Source organism: Protopterus annectens, chromosome 10.part0, assembly GCF_019279795.1.
Source record: "Protopterus annectens isolate FY-2018-M chromosome 10.part0, PAN1.0, whole genome shotgun sequence".
Taxonomy (NCBI): Eukaryota; Metazoa; Chordata; order Ceratodontiformes; family Protopteridae; genus Protopterus; species Protopterus annectens.
The window spans coordinates 1461545604-1461563722 of NC_056744.1; positions in this window are offsets into that span (position 1 = coordinate 1461545604).

The following is an 18119-nucleotide window of genomic DNA, read 5'->3' on the forward strand; positions in this document are numbered from 1 at the left end:
AACAGTAGCTGTAGAGTGTCCTTTTGTACTTTAAGGAAGACCCTTGGGATAAGTGGCAGTGGATGGTAGGTGTATATGAACCTCCCTGTCCACTGGAAGAAGAAGGCATCTGTCTTCCAGGCCTGAAGTTAGTGAGTCCTGGTGCAAAACAGAGGGAGCTGGTGATGCTCAGGAGATGCAAAGATGTCTGCCTCTGGTAAAGTCCAGCAGCATATGCTTGCTTTGAAGACTTGTCCCTTCAGGGTGGAGATCCATGAGGTCTTTGCTTAATGGTTCTACCAATGCATTTTCCACTGAAGGAATGTAGGCTTGCTGTAAGGGTCATGTTCAAGTGAGTGGCCAATTGCCAAACCTCGTGAGCCAACCTGCACAAGGGATATGACCTTGTGCCTCCTTGTTGTGTATACCAGGAGAGTGCCTGGTTTCCAGAGGCGTGAAAAAAATATTCAGAGCCTGCAAGAGGGCCCTCATTTCTTTCAGATTGATATGTTTCCTCTGGAGAGATAGTGGCCATTTCCCCTGTGCATTGGGGAGCCTGTCCAGGCCCCCAAGTCCTGTCTGAGGTATTGCTGTGAAGAATTTGTTTGTGAAGGGTCAGGGTGAATGGAAGGCTGAGGTTGAGAGATACCTGCTTCTCCCACCAGAATCTTCTTTATGATGCAGGGCACTGAGGGATCAGGGTGTCCAAGGGATGTGAGTGTTGGGCCCACACTGATTTCAGGTACAACTGAATTTTTCTCATATGCAGCCCTGCCAGTGGAATCATTGAGATGGATACAGCTATTAACCCCTGGGTCCTATGGAGGTCTCTTACAGTACAGTGAGTCATCAAACAGAGGTTTTGGAAAAAAATGCCAGGCTTTAGACTTTTTCCTGAGGAAGGGAAGCCTGCATTATTCTTGTCTTCAGCCTGTAACCTTGGAAAACTAAGTCCTGAGTGGGAGTGAGATAAGAATTTTTGAAGTTGATGGTAAATCCTAGGTTGGTTAAGAGCTGAACAGTGATATCCAGGTGTTTGAAGAGGGTGTCTGTGGACAGGGCCTGAATCAACAGGTTATCCAGCTAGGGAATTTTTTTGAATCTGAGTGTGACAGAAGGCTACCCCAGGTTCTAGGCACTTTGTGAAAACCATTGGGGCAGTAGAAAGACCAAAGGGCAAAGCAGCAAACTGAAAATGAGAAGAACCAAAGATGAACCTGAGGAATCTCTTGCATGATGAACAGATGGGGATGTGATTATAGGTATCCTTGAGATTTAGGGACACTAGAAATGCCTGAGGAAGAATGGAAGGCTGGAATGTGTGTACTGAAATATTTTTTTTCCTCATGAAGGTGTTTAGCAGGGAGAGGTTTTGGATGGGCCTCAGTTTCCCTACTTTTCTTGGAACAAGAAAAATCCTTGAATAAAAGCATTTTTCTATGAAGAATGCAGGTACTTCTTCTATAGTGCCCTGTGCCAGTAAGTCTTGAAAAATGGGAACAATCAAGGGAAGCTGTTTGGGCTGAGGACTATGAATCCCTTTCATTGAGGGAATGGTTTCTCAAGACATGGCATAGAGTCTTTTTGATGATGGTCAGAACCCATTTGTCCGTTGTTACCACCTCACAGAACTGAAGTAAAAGGGATAGTCTTTTTCATACAGGAGTGGAGGGATGGAGGAAGGGGGGAAGATGAGGATAGTCACAAGGATTTACCCATAAAGGGAGGCCTCCCAGGAATCCCTCTGCAGTTTGTGTGTAAATCTTTTCTTAGCTGCTTTTCTATGTTTGTGAGAGGTTCTAGGGTCCCTCTTAATGAAGGAACTGGATTTGGTTGGGTAGTCACCATAGTATCTAGGAAGTGCAGAGAGGAGAATCTGCCAGCATTCTTTCATGATCTTGCCTTGCTCTTGCAAAATTTTGAGAAGATTGTTAGCTTGTTGTTGAAACAAGAGATCATTGCTCAAGAGTGAATCCAAAAGTTTGCATTTGAAGTCTTCAAAAATGGGCTGACCCCTGAGCTATGCATAGCGTCTGATCACTGAGCCAGTGGCAACAGCCCTCAGCCTAGTATCCACTACATCATAACTACATTTCATGCTGTGTCTGCCTATTTGTATTGCTTGGGAAAGAAGGGTCTGCATTTGCTGTTTATAATCTGCTGCTTGAGTTTCTGACATGACCTTATGCAGACACTGTAGCACAGAAAGCAGGTATTTGGTTAGTTGAGTTTGGTAGTTGATAGCCCTGAATGCTGAGGTGGCTGAGGTGTAAACTTTCTAACACCCATCTATCCATAGACCTGCTATCCTTGTCTGGGGGAAGGGCATTGACAGTGGAAAGCAACTTGGAAGGCTTATCTGAGATGAGGGAAACTGCTGTAGGGTCAGACATTTTTTTTGTATAGGTATTTAAGTTCATCAGGAACCTTATAAAACCTGTCTGATCTTTCAGGAGTAGGTGGTTGAAACTCAGGTGGTAGAGAAGAATGGAAGGTATTAAGATAAGCTTCAAGGACTGGGGGAACTGGTGAAAGAGCCAGAGTACCCATCTTCAGAAGGCTGTAGTACCTCTTTTCCACTTCTGAGATTTCCCTTGACTGCCACTCAAAGTGCCATATCATATTCTAAATGGTTTCTCCAAAGGATGCCTCTTCCAGAGAAGAGTCAGGTAAAAGGGAATCCTCTTCATCTGAGGAGACTTGCTTGGGGGATTGAAGTTGTGAGAGCAATCTACACAATGATCAGTGTCTGGTTCAGGATCCTCTTCAGAGGAGGAAGAATCCAAGGCTTGCTTTTTTAGTGTAGTCTGAGATAGCTGTGTCACAAACGAAGGAGGCTTCATGGCCATGATTGCTTTAAATAAACTCTGGGAAAAATCCATCCACATTTTCCCTGGAAGGAGTAAGGACAATCAGATGTTTTATTTTTTTTCTTCTTTTTTGGAGTGACTTCTGTCTGCATGATCCTTGGAGGATAGGAGCCTTGTCTAATTCGATAAGCATACCAGGAACCTCCTCCTTTACAAGGATCTGAGTGATTCCATGCAGGCCCTCTGAGATGATAAGTTGCAGTATCCATAATCTGCAAGACCCCAGGGGCCATAACAGCCTCCAACAAGGTCTTGGTAGCGGACACCTGAGAGGTAATTGGACATTCCGTGGGTCTGACCACCTCAGCTGGTACATCTGACTCAGAGATATTGGACTGGGAGTCATCTTGGGGCATCTTCTTAGGGGCAAGAATAACACTGGGGTCATGAGAGTCTGCCATCCTAGATTGTGCTGGGCATTTCAATTGCTGGGTTTCAAGAAAGGTATTAAGTGAGTAAAGTCTCGATCTGAGGGTCTTAGGTGTGAACAACTGAAAAATGTCACAGGATTTGTAGCCATGATCCAGTCCTAGACAAAAAAGGCACTTAGTGTTCAAGTCCTTGTACAGAATCTGTCTACTGCACTTGTACTTACCTCTCCTAGCTGACTTGTAACAATTTAAAGAACAGCTCTATGAAGTAAGAAAAGGAAGGTTCCCCAGTAGAGCACTTATCTGACAATAATTAGCAAAGCCAGTGGTACCAATGACCGAACATGGATCAGACTGATGGGTGCACAACCTACATTTGGGCTGGTGACAAGAGAGTCTGAGGATTCCTCATTAATGTCCATGCTTTATAACCCGATACCCGTGAGCTGAGGTCATACATTGGACATACACCCTCAGGAAGATAAAGCTTTGGTACCCCTGCTGGACATTAACAATGAAAACTTATCTGATTTCAGTTAGGACATCACACAATATCTAAGTACTTATATTACCGTATAAGCTGCTATATTTCCATGCTAAATGCACTAGCAAGAAGTTCTTAATTGCTGGAAAAACAAATTGTGAACTAGTTTTTGTAGGTGAAACACATTGTATTGAAAATTAACACATGTTGATGCCTTAGTGAAACCACAATGTAAGAAACTATTCTTCTGAAAAATTATTTTTTTTCCTTTTTCTTTTTTTTTTTTTTTTACCCAGAATGTTTTGTGATTGTATATAAAACATCACCCAATATTTACAAAGATATCAATTTGGGAGTGTATTTATAGTAGAAGCTGAGAGAACAGCAAAGCTGAACAATCAAAAAACAAAATATAATTTTCACATTTTGCAAAATCACCTGCAGAATTTAAAATAAGTAATATAAATGGAAGTGAAATTCATTTAAAAACAAATATGCTCCAGAAAGTGGCTGATACAATTTAATGACAGCACAAGATTCCACTGACTTTACAAGAAGCTGCCTTCAAAGCAATAGTGCTTCACTAAAAGAAGAACTTCAGATGCTGGAAATTGAATTTATAGAGACAGGGAAAAACTAGAGACAGTTAAAACTTTAATTTCCCCACAGTCAGCTTGGTAGGAAAATAATGAAATAAGACTATAAACAAATTAAAAATATTATTTGGTCTCTTTTTTTTCCCCCTCACTGCTTCATTCTTTGAAAACTCTACTCATAGTCCCTTGTCCATTACTGTGTCTACCAGCCACCAACTACCTCATCATACCTCTTCTAATAAAGCTGGGGCCAGCATGGAACTTAAGGGCATTCTGGGGGTCTGGCCAGCTACATCTACCAAGGGTGGTCTTTTTATGTCCTAATCTATTATCACCTTCCTGTGGTCTCAGTGGAACATCTTGGGGATGGCCATGCAATGAAGATATGTGTCATTTCCTCTGCCTTTGCAGAAGCTCAGCACTGCCCAAACCCTTCCCTACTCAGACTACACCACCCAGTAGGATGTCCCCAGCCTCCACCAAGGATCATGGCAGGGAGACACATGCAGGACTACCACTCCCAACCCAGAATCTTAATACCCATACCTCCCTGCAGCTCCATCAGTCACCCAAATTGCTAATCCAACCCAGGTCACTTGGGCCATAGTCAGAGCCTTTTCCCTCTAAGGCACTGGAATGGCGGATACAAAATAAAATTATTAATGGAAAAAAAATGCCCCTTCCTGAAACTTCAAAGAACTGAAAAAAATTATGTCTTGTTGCAAAGAACAGAACAAAAGTCATTAACAAAGAAAAAGATTGCAAACTTCAAGGAAGTCCTGGAGAGAGGATATATCAGAGACATGATTTTAGAAAACAGAAGAAGAAGTAGCTCTCAGACATCAGTAGAACTCAGACTTATAGTATGATTATTTTTCAGAAGACTCATATGATATTGCTGGACAGCAAAGAGTTTATCAAAACTTGGTAAAGCTTATGAGGAAACAAGAAGAAATAACAGATGGACAAAAGAGAAAAGAGACCACGAATACTCAGGACTTACTTGGAAAAAATAATGGCTGATGGCCATACAAGCCTAGTCAATATAACCTGATTTTACCCAATATATGGCTCATAGGGACAAGAGGATGGCATAGATTTCTGTCTGCGCATTGAGTATCTTACAGATATCCCCTGCCCATAAAGGATATAGGCATTACCCCAGGTGTGAATTTGTGATTCCCCATCCATTCATGTAAACTGCATTTGAAGAGGGTCAGGAAAGAGCACTGCTTAATGTGAATAGGAATCCTGTTCCAAAGAAGTGGCAATCTCTGAGACACATATCTGTCTCTCTGGCATGTTTTGTTTGAGTCACGGATGAAGTTTAGTCTCTAGATTGGGTGACCCTCATACTGTTTGACTTGGAGATGTGTAGCAGCTCCATCAGGGCTGGATTTGTGAGTGCCTTGTAGGTCAGGCATAGGTGAGCCCTTAACAGTCTGTAAGAGACAGAGAGAGTAAAGGGATAGGCTTTTAATTCATGTTGATTACACACTGTATTTTCTTTGTGAAGAACCTCTGAGGTCACTCCAGCTGCTGTAAGGGCCTAGTCAAGAACATGCCAATTGGTGCATTGTACTTTATTATTGGTCTAATGAGAGTGAGTACAGCAGAACTATAATTTCCTTGGATTCGGATGCCTTGCCTTTACTTATAAGCTGTACCACATAAAAGGGCATCCTCAGCACTGTGGTCAAAGTTCAAGCTACTATCTATCTCTGTACCTAGAATTCTCACCTCTGAGTCTTCTCTTAGGGGAGTGATTTTGCTGTTGTAATTTGTGGGGTATTTAACTTCCCAAATGGTATGATAATGCATTTTTTTCACATTTAATTTAAGCCCATGGTTCGGGCACCCATTACTTGTATGATCTAGACCATCCTGAAGGATATCTACATCACTGGGGGATTCAGCAATTACCCCCAGCTTGCAGTTGTCAGCAAACGTTGCCATCCAGAGGCCTTCCACATTAGCCTTGACTTCAGAGAAGTATATTCCAAACAGGAGTGCTCCCAGCACTGAGCCCTGTGGCACATCACTAGTAAATGGCCTCTTGCTGTATCTGGATTTACCAACTTTATCCACATGTGTTCTTTCCATGAGCCAGTTGGTTATCCATCGGGTGATGTAGGGATTTATGCCCAGTTTTTTGAATGTATCTATAATACATGCATGGGGAATTCAGTCAAATGCCTTAGCCAGGTCGAGGTAGGTGGTATGTATTGTTTTACCTTCACTCACACCCTTAGTGACATTCTCAAAGAAATCCACCAGATTCATGACCTGCCCTTGACAAAGCCAAATTGGGTTGATTCATGTGTTTGGAGGTTTCCTATGTCATCATTTATCAGGTCTATGATTATTCCTTCCATGGCCTTACATATGAGATTAGTCAAACTTCTTCTTTTTCTTTCTTTCGGCTGTTCCTATTAGGGGTTGCCACAGCAGATCATCTGTTTCCATTTCCTCCTGTCCTCTGCATCTTGCTCTGTCACACCAACCACCTGCATGTCCTCTCTCACCACATCCATAAACCTTATCTTAGGCCTTCCTCTTTTCCTCTTACCTGGCAGCTTCATCCTTAGCATCCTTTTCCCAATATACCCAGCATCCCTTCTCAGCACATGTCCAAACCAATGCAATCTCGCCTCCCTGGCTTTGTTTCCAAATCGTCCAACCAGAGCTGACCCTCTAATATACTGATTCCTAATCCCGTCCATCCTTGTCACACCCAGTGCAAATCTTAACATCTTTAACTCTGCCACATCCAGCTCTGACTTTTGCCTTTTTGTCAATGCCACCATCTCCAACCCATATAACATAGCTAGTCTCACTACCCTCTTGTAGACCTTTCCTTTCACTCTTACTGATACCCGTCTGTCACAAATCACTCCTGACACTCTTCTCCACCCATTCCACCCTGTCTGTACTGTCTTCTTCACCTGTCTTCCATACTCACTATTACTCTGAACTGTTGATCCTGAGTACTTAAACTCACCCACCTTCGCTAACTCTACTTCCTGTATCCTCACCATTCCTCTATCCTCCCTCTCATTCACACACACACATATTAATTAATTAATTAATTAATTAATTAATTAATTTAATTTACATTTGTTGACTGGGATAGTCTGACTGGACACATGTCCATTTTCAGCGGAGGCCCGGGGAGAAAAGCTCCAAGGTAGTCAGAGTCAAAAATATAACAATGGATACATAATTACAGGTAAGTTATTTACAGAGGATACATGAAAAAACACGAGGTAGGCAAGTTCACAGGTATAGTTATTCCTGGTTTAAGTCAGGGGAATACATTGACAGTAGGCAGAAAGTAATATATACACTTATGAGGAGGGTTAACCAGGCTTGTTACAGTGGTAAATCCAGTTTAGTGCTAGATGTTGTCTGAGTTTGGTTTTATATTGGCAAAAGGAGGAGAGCAAAGTAATGTCGGCTGGAAGGAGATTCCAAACTCTGCCTACAGAGTTTGCAAAGAGGGCATCCCCAGCTGTATTGTTAATTTTGATTGTCTGAATTAGTAATTTGTTTGAGGATCTAAGCAGTCTCTGATTGTTATGAGGGATGATAATATTAATTAGAGATCGTGTATTATCTGGATTACAGAGAATTTTTTTAGCTATAGTCAGAAGGTTGCATTGGATTAGACTGGGAAGTTCTAGCCACCAAAGCTGTTTGAGGTTAATGCAGTTGTGTGTCCTAAATGGCAGGCCAGTGGCAAACCTGGCAATGTGATTGTAACAGGATGACAATCTATTTAGGACTGAGTTGTTTAGATTAGAGAAAAGGGGGGAGGCATATAGAAGTGTTGAGATTAGGTGGGTGTGGGCTATGGCAATCCTGGCTGGAGGGGTTAGGAAGGCTTTTATTCTATACAGTGATCCTCGTTTTTTATTGATGTTCTTGATTAATTGATTGACATGCAAGTCAAATTTTAGGTTATTATCAATAATGACTCCTAGAATTTTTGTAGAGGGGCCGAGGGAGATAACAGTGCCATCCTCCACATTAATGTTGAAGGTAAAAGCAGCAGCTCTTTGTGTAGGTGAGAAAAACAGCATTTTGTTTTTTTTGGGATTTAATAACAGGTGACATTCAGGGAGCCAGTTTTCTATGGTATTAAAGGTGGACTGGGTAGCAGACCTCAGTTTCGAAGAAGATGTAGCAGAGCAAATAAGGGTGGAGTCATCAGCATATTGGATACAGATGACGTTTGGGATGACAGTGTATAAGTCATTAATAAAGATGGAAAACAGTAGAGGCTCTAATATTGAGCCTTGTGGCACTCCAAGGGTGTTTGGTAGAAGGTTAGAGAGCTTGTCTTTCCAGTGAACAGCCTGCTGCCTCCCATTGAGGTAGGATTTAAACCACAGCAGGGCTTTGGAATCTAGATAAAAGGTTTTCAGGGTGTGTAACAAAAGTTGGTGATCAACCATATCGAATGTCTTGGAGAGATCCAAGAAGAGGGCAGAAGAGATATAATTGTTGTTACGGTTGTTGTTTATGGTATTGGTGAAAGCCAGGAGAGCCGAGGTTGTGCTGTGGTGTGGTCGGAGTCCATGTTGGATATCGGCCATGAGGTGATTTTGGATTAGGTGGTGCATGAGTTGTTTGTGTACACATTTTTCCATTATTTTTGCCAGTTGGGAAAGTATAGCAATTGGTCTATAGTTGGAGAAATCCATGGAGGATCCTCCTTTATGTAATGGGATTACATAGGCTGTTTTCCATAAGGTGGGAATTTTTGCCTCTGTTATGGTCTGATTAATTAGAATCGCTATAGGATAGGCAATTACATCAGCTGATTTTTGGAGGTACTCGGCGGGGAGTTGGTCAGCAGTGAGTGTGGTGGGTTTTAATTTTTTGAGGAGAGAGCAAACAAATGATGTAGGCACTGGTTGGAGGCTAAATGAGGGTTGGTTTAGAGGGGTGGTATTATCAGGGCCGGGGGAGTTATGAGGTAGTTGGCTAGCTAAGGTTTGCATTGTTTCAGTAAAGAAATGGTTAAAGTAGTCTGAGACATCTTGAGGAAATTCATCAATGGTAGCAGCAGGGATGGGGGTGGATGTTTTTCCAGGGTGAAGTAGATTGTTCAGACCTGCCCAGAACTTCTGAGGATTATTCCAGTTAACTGTCTGTAAATTATGATAGTATTGTTTTTTGTCTGTTAAAATGGAATTTTTAGTTTCATTCCTAGCTTGCCTGTATTTAACATGATCATGGCGGTCTTTAGTGGAGTGCCATAGGGCCAATAATTTGTTTCTGCTATTGATTTTTTGTCTGGTCTCTTTAGTAAGCCATGGTGCAGTTTTAGCTTTTGTTCACTTTGAGTGGGCAGGAGCATGCAGATCTAGGATTTCGAGAAATTTATTGTTGAAATATGCAACTGCCTCCTCCAGAGGAAGGTGTTTTAGCATAGACCAATTACAGGAGATAAGTTCTTGTTGGAATTTGGCAGAGTGAAAGTCCTTATTTTTCTGACTTTACTGATTACAGGAATTTGTGGGATAATGGCTTTTTGCTTAATGGCATAAGTGAGGAGGTGGTGACTTAGGTCACTGGGAAGGGTACCCACAGTGTACAGTTGATGGTTGCTATTTACAAAAACCTAGTCGAGTATGGTTTCTTTTTGAATGGGTTTACCTAGCCTTGTTGGGGCAATTATGGTTTGTGTGAAAGCATGCAGATTAATATGGGTAGAGGGGGGATTGTGAGGAGCAGGTGCTCCAGTTTATGTTAAAGTCACCAAGCAGTAGAGTTCCTTGTGTGTAGTGACATGATAGCCAATGGAGGGTGACTTCAAGTGTTTCTTTTTTGTTGCCTGGGGGGATATGTATACAGATGATGTCAATTAATGCATTTATTTTTGTTAAGCTGCAATCTTGTGGCAAGAATCTCAGAGTTGTTGATCTCAGGTGGTTGGTTAACAATTCTTGTCATATTTAACACAGAATTGTAAAGTATAGCTACCTCACCACCATTCCTGGAAACATGGTCCACCCTGTGTATATTATACCCAGGAGGTAACACCTCATTATCAGTTTTGTGAGGTTTTAACCAGGTCTCTGATAGGCATAGTATTTCAAGGGAGTGGACAGCCAAGAGAGCATGCAGTTCATGTACCTTATTATTAATGCTCCTAATATTGAGGTGACAGGCCAGGAGAGAGTTTGTTGGTCTACTGATTCTAGTTTGACAGCTTAGGTTACAATTGGAGGGGTGTATTTATCAGAGGTGGATGGGCCAGGGTTAGGGTGAATGTCACCACCCAGTATAAGGCTGGGTTTCTACTTCATAGTAAGCCTCACAAGTTTATGTAAGAGTTTGTAGTATTGTCCTGATCTAGGTCTGGGGTGCCTGGGGTTGGTATGCTGAAAGAGTGAGCAAGGGGCTGAGTTGTTCCCATTTTTATGGGCATGGCTGAAGGTGGGATGCTTTATTTTGGAGAGTGATAGTATGGTCTTTACGGTATTGATAGCCAATAAGCATATGGTTTTCGTACAGGGTGAGTACATATGAGCCTAGCAGAATGGGTATTAAATAGTACTGGTACATTATGAGAGAAGAAGAAAGTTAGTTGGGATCAGTTGTTTGGCTGACACTGTAGTACAGGAACTGATGACCAATTTAGGTAAATTAGAGTGGGAGGAGAGATTATGTAAGTGAGAGCTGATAGGAGGAGGAACAGGGTGGAGAGAGATTGGGGGTGAAAGCTGATAGAGTATTGCAGCAAGGGTGTGGTTAGGTACCTATAAATGTAGAGTTACTGGGGGCGGGTGAGAATTGGGGAAGGGAGGGGAGTGGAGCAAGCCACAGGCAAGCGCAGTGGGACAATTACAGACTGCAAGTGTTTCCTTATACGTAGGTAGTTTTATGGAAGTTCTTTAAGCCAAGTTTACAGTGAGTGTATATTATGCTGTACTTTTAAACCTGAATTTATGCTGTACTTTCAAATTGAATGTAACACTGGGTTGTAGGCTAGGGTTAGACTGTAATTGGTACACTTGCAAGGGGTTTGTAAACTACAGGTTATGGGGCAGAGCACAATTTTCAGGGCAAAGAGCTTTAGACCCAGGTCAGCAGCTTACAGGATATAAAATTACCATGCACTTTAAGATATTAACCTTAGCTAGTTAAAGGACTGACTTCTGTTGAATAGTTTGTGAATACTGGTTTTCAAGGTAGCCTTCTTCAATTAGGAGATTCTTTTAATAAGTGAGTTAGAGGGGGTCTACCTTTCCCTATTCCAGTGGAACAGCATAGGGGTCTTGAAGGCAGCTGCATTGTTCTGTCCAAGTAATTCATCACCAGAGGTTCCAAGGAATATGTTTTCACTTTCCGTATGTTCAGTCACATTAACCACTTTCAGTTCCTGAAACTGGATCTGAATGAGTTGTTCCAGACGATTCCTGTTGTTTGCCCACACCAGATTTACCTGAACCAGAATTTCAGCTTTGAAACCAGATCCCTTCAGTATAGGACTGGAAATATGGTCAAGGAGGGTGTGTAGAGGTATTGGTAAGTAAACCGAGGCTGAAAGTATGGGCTGGCAAGGTATCTCTACGGTCTTTCTCTACAACTGAGATAATTCAAGAAATTGTTGCTCTCTCTCTCTCTCTCTCTCTCTCTCTTTCTGTGTATGCGCTTTTGCAGTTTTTAAGTTACCACAGATGCTTGCCTAGACAGCTCACAAAGAAACTTCACACATCTCTAATCATGAACAACTGAGAAGGTTTTCTTCATCTGGGAATCAGATATGAGCATCGCCATCTTTCCAGCACAGTTGAGTCTGTCTTAGTCCTGCTGACCTACATTCTTTTCCTTTCTAGAGCATATCTCCACCTCTCCAGGGTCTCCTCAACTTGGTCCCTACTCTCACTACAGATCACAATGTCATCTGCAAACATCATAGTTCACGGGGCCTCCTGTCTGATCTTGTCTGTCAACCTGTCCATCACCACTGCAAATAAGAAAGGGCTCAAAGCTGATCCTTGATGTAATCCCACCTCCACATTAAATGCATCTGTCACTCCCACCACAGACCTCACCACTGTCACACTACCCTTGTAAATATCCTGTACCACTCTTACATACTTCTCTGTCACTCCCGACTTCCTCATACAATACCACAACTCCTCTCCAGGCACCCTGTCATATGGGTGGCCTAATGGTTAAGGTGTTTGCCTTACAAACACAAGATACAGGGTTTGAATCTCACAGGGGATAATTGGCCAGGCTTAAAATGGCTTGCAAGGGCAGTTAGCCTAGTACTAACCTATGAACCTATAAGTCCACAAAAACACAATGCAATTCCTTCTGACCTTCTCCATATTTCTCCATCAACACTCTCAGAGCAAACATCACATCTGTAGTGCTTTTTTCCAGCATGAAACCATATTGCTGATCACTAATTATCACCTCCCTTCTTAACCTAGCTTTCACTACTCTTTCCCATAACTTCAAGCTGTGACTGATCAGTTTTATCCCTCTGTAGTTACTACAGCTCTGCACATCAGCCTTATTCTTAAAGATATGTTCCAAAACACTATTTCTCCATGCCTCAGGCATCCTCTGACTTTCCAAGATTTCATTAAATAATCTGGTTAAAAACTCCCCTGCCATTTCTCCTAAGCACCTCCATGCTTCCACTAGTATGTCATCTGGACCAATAGCCTTTCCATTCTTCATTCTCTTCATAGCTGTCCTTACTTCCTCCTTGCTAATCTGTTTCACTTCTTGATTCACTATCCCCACATCATCCAACCTTCTCTCTATCTCTCATTCTCTTCATTCATCAGTCCCCCAAAGTGCTCTTTCCATCCACTCAACACACTCTCCTCACTTGTGAGTACATTTCCCTCACTATCCTTTATCACCTTTACCTGATGCACATCTTTCCCAGCTCAGTCCCTCTGTCTAGCTAATCAGTACAGGTCCTTTTTTCCCTCTTTAGTGTCCAGCCTTTCATACAACTCTCCGTATGACTTATCCTTAGCCTTCGCTACCTCTCTCTTTGCCATGCACCTCATCTCCTTATACTCCTGTCTACTTTCTTCATCTCTTTGACAATCCCACTTCTTCTTTGCCAGCCTCTTCCTCTGCATACTCTCCTGTACTTCCTCCATTCCACCACCAGGTCTCCTTGACCTCCTTCTTCTGTCCAGATGTCACACCAAGCACCTTTCTAGCTGTCCCCCTTACCAGCTCTGCTCTAGTTACCCATCTATTCACTAACCCTTCACTGCCCTCCAGTGCCTGTCTTAACTCTTCCCCGAACTCCACCTCACAATCACTCTTTTTCAACTTCCACCATTTAATCCTTGGCACTGCTCTCACACTCCTCCTCCTCTTCTTGATCACCAACATCATCCTACAGACCACCATTCTATACTGCCTAAGACTAAAACTAGTGAATTTATGGGTCATAATTTCCTGGGTCAGTAGATGGTACCCCTTTATGGAGAGGGATGACTGTGTATGTTCTCCAGTCTACTGGGGCAAAGTCAGCCTAGAGACTGTGGCTAAATAGAGATCCTAATAGGCCTGCTAAGTTTTGATTTAAGCTGTTTAAGAGGCAACCTGGTATGTCATAAGTCCCCATTGAAGCTGTGTTTTTAGCTTTGCAGAATGCACAGGTAAACTGTTCTTTGGTGACAATTGACAGTGGAGTGGTGCAGGGTATTTCTTGGGGGAGAACTGGGGGTGATAGGGAGGTGAAATTTGAGCTGAATCTGTCAGCCAGCAGATTTGCTTTATCTTCTGGCTGAGTATAGCCGATGCCATCTACAAATAATTACACACATTGTTGGATGTTGCCCTTAAGATTGCAGTTATAACTGAAAAATGCCGTATGGTTATCCATAGGTTTGGAAGCTATTTTTACCTCGAAGTCTGCTTTCAGAGACTTGACTAGTTCACTAATTCACTTGTTTAGACTAATGAGGGACTTTCTGCTCTGTTGCACACCTTCCCTCTTACTTCTCAAATGATTTTTTTTTGTTGTACTACCTATTAACACTAGAGGTCCACCAGGATGTCTTGTTTTTGTAGTTTGACCTGGATTTATTTTGGTCTGGCATTGCTGTTTCTTTGCAGTTGTTTATATGGTCATACAGGGCTTTTGTGTTGTGTACACCTCTGTTTAGGTTTCTGCATTTTCTGGATTTAGTTGAGCTTGGAAAGTAGTTATGCTGTCCTTTAATAGGGGGTAATTCATCTTAATTCATCTTACAGAAGTTCTTAAAGTTTTTGCAGTTAGATGGGGAACTAGTTTTACCCTTATTTCAAGGGAGACTGCTTTGTGATCTGATCTTACCAGTGAGGACATCACACTCTCCCATATTTGAGAGTAACAGATTTAGGATATTGCTTGTTTAGTGGGAATGCAGACTAGCTGCTCAAGAGCATTTGAATTTACAAAGTCAAGAAATCTTTGGGCCACATGTTAGTGGTCGTGTATGCCTCCAGATTAGTGGAGGGTTAGTTAATATCACCCATGAGTGATTCTAGTAACTTCAGGTATGATGTATGAGTTTTCTGGTTCATGATGGGGAACCTGTAGCTACCAAGAATACGGTAATGGATTTTTCCCATGTATAGTTTGACATGGAGTAGCTCAAGCATGTCATATTGTTTGACCAACCTTGAGGTGTGCTTATTCTTTATGTAGATAGATACACCTCTGCCTTTTGCGCTTTCATGCTCAGTGGGTAGTCAGTCAATCAGCTGCCTAGTCAGCCATATGCAGTCGACCTACCACACAGAATTGACCATTACAATAGCACCCATATATATATATATATATATATATATATATATATATATATATATATATATATATATATATATATATATATATATATATATGTATATATATATATCGATGAGGATGTGTGTGTGTGTGTGTGTGTGTGTGTGTGTGTGTGTGTGAGTGTGTGTTTGAACATAATATAGTGATTTTCTCTCAGAACCAAAAAACATTCTCTAGATTAGTTCATGTAAGACTTTGGTCATTTAAGAAATGAGAAGGAGGGAATGTGTGATTATTTAACAGTGAATCTAATTTTGTTTAGTTATTTTAAATTCTTACCTTCAAATTATTAGTCAAATTTTATAAAAGTTGTTGCTGAAAATGATACTTAATATAAATCATTTTTAAGGTTACATCTGCTATAGATGAATTTACTTGCCATGTGGCAAAACAGTGAAACTCCGTCCCAATCTCCATCCACCAAATGAATACACCAAAAGCCTTCAAACAGGGTGCAAAATCCTTCCTTCCTTCTTGATGTCCAGCAATGTCACTGCTCAAACCACCTGATAAGCTCCCCCCCTCTTCTTTCTTCTTCCATCTCTTCCCATACAGTAAAATACTGCTACCACCAGCTACAGTGCAGCTCTTATTCTAAACTAACATAGTTCAAAGCCAAGGAAAGCACTCCAGCAGTGCATGTCTATAATGCCTTTCCTACATTCCGAACACACACTGAACAGAAAATAGCAAAAGGCAGAGGTGTCTCTAGCTACATAAATGATAAGCATACCTTAAGGCTAGGCAGACAATATGACATGCTTGAGCTACTCAGTGTCAAGATAATGTTCCTGTAATATATCACTGACCTTCTCAAGGTCTGCATCGGCTTCATATCCCATTTGCATATATCTGTGTCCACCACATACCCCCCCCCCCGTGTAGCTTCATCTATATATTCCTCACTAATTCATCACTCACATAACTTCCTCTCTAGCTCGTTTCACACTAACAGCTTTTCTGTCCCTAACCAAGACTTTCCTTTCCAGTACGCAATGAAATATTACTCTCTCTACTTTCTTTCTCACTTGCACTAACCCTATCTGGGCACAGTTATGCCCCCCCCCCTCACTACTTGACGTTTCCAGTACTGTCTTTGAATAAAACATTCCTTTATGTGCACCCTACAGTGCAACCACAAAAGGTGTCTCTGCATTAATTTTTATAAAATATTTACTTTTATGTAGGTGTACTAGAGTACAAACTACAAATCTGTGTTTGTATAACTTTTATATATGTGTATTGCACAATGCGATTAATTCATTATTTAACTCTTGATATGTTACTATAATAAGCGTATAAAACTCTTTGCTTTAATAAATGTTTTACACATTATCATAATAACTTTGTGTATGCAAACAAGGAGCTTTTCTCCCCAGTGCTCCTCTGAAAAGGGGTTTTAATTCCCAGTCAGACTTTCCCAGTTCACAAATATCAACAAATAATTATCCTGCCCAAATTGTACAGTTGTATAAATTGTACAGTTGTGTACACTATACAGTGTTTGAATATATTATCAAAGATGTAGGCTAGAAAGCACATATAAGGCAGGAAACAACTGTGTGTACCATCTACTGTCTTGACACTAATTCAGCTCTTATAATCATCAAAATGCTTTTTTGGATTGAACTGTAAGGTACTTTACTCTCCAAGTAATGAACTGTACCAACCTGCAAATTCAAAATGATCTGTACCTAAGTGAAAATTCAGTACCGTGCTATAGCTGCACATGTGTTGCTACTAATCTCTATGTAAATATTTATATAAATAGCTTTACATTCTGTTATATGTTTAGTTGCATTCTCTGGCCCATTTGTAACCAAAAAACATCTTCTCAGACAACTTCACCTACCTGGTTAACAAATGTTAAATAATAAATAAAAATTACTGAAAGCAAGTCGCAGTTCAGTACATTAACAAAAACTTCCTTAAACTTGCATAAAATTTCTTCAGTACATTAATCGATGCTTTAACTTGTATCAAGTTTCTCAAGTTTAATCAATAAACATACTCTCTCTGTCTACAAGGTTCCATACTCCCATACCTTCCAAATCCAATAAAGTCATTCCCCCGTTTCACCATAATGACTTTTAATGTTCCATGTCCAATAAAATTCCTTTTTTCATCTGTCTGACACCTACCTTTTGGCTGATTGACTGTTACATCATCCTCTAAACTGTATTTCCCCATCTAGCTAATGGTTCAAAGCCCAGCACTGTTCTGGAAACTTTTTTGAAAGTGGAAGCATACAATCACATGACTTACACTGCCCGCTTCACCTTGCTGAACATGATGAATAAACAGAAGATAACTACACCTCCCTGTCTCTGCTATGTAGCTGTAACAATGTTACTATCCTAACAAAGACTCATTCATAACGTAGGCTAAGAAGGTTGATTCTTACAAAAGCCTTATCTAGAATGTTGGTTCTAACAAAATTACTTCTGTGAAAGCCCTTTTCATCCATCAATGCCTAATTATACTTTCCTATCTAATTTCATTTAAAAGTAGCAGCAGGCTAATATATAAATTAATTATACCCAAATAAATCCATTCTAACACTTTTGCCTAATAAATTGAGCATTATCTAGGGTTCCTCCCAGCATTGTCCTGAGGCCTCCCACCTCTCAAATGTACCACGATCCCTCTCAACTGTCCTTATTTCACAGACTGCTCCTATAGTTTCCTCTTCTTATAAATACTCTATCTGTTGTAACTTGCAGACCATTGTAATCAGTGAATATTGTGAGACATTACAATTACATACTCATCATTATGTAAAAAATATCTTCTTATACTAATGCCTTGCTTAACATGGAGGGTTACTGTTTACTCTATCAAGGGTTCTGGCTTTGAATCTTTAACTCATGTCACTTTAGCTTTTTTTCTGTTTGTTTTAAAAAAGTTTAAGTAATATGAAAGGCCTTTCCATTGTGGTGCAAAGATCTAAGTCTCTGCTAGAGAGCTGTGAGTGAGTACTGAGGAAAT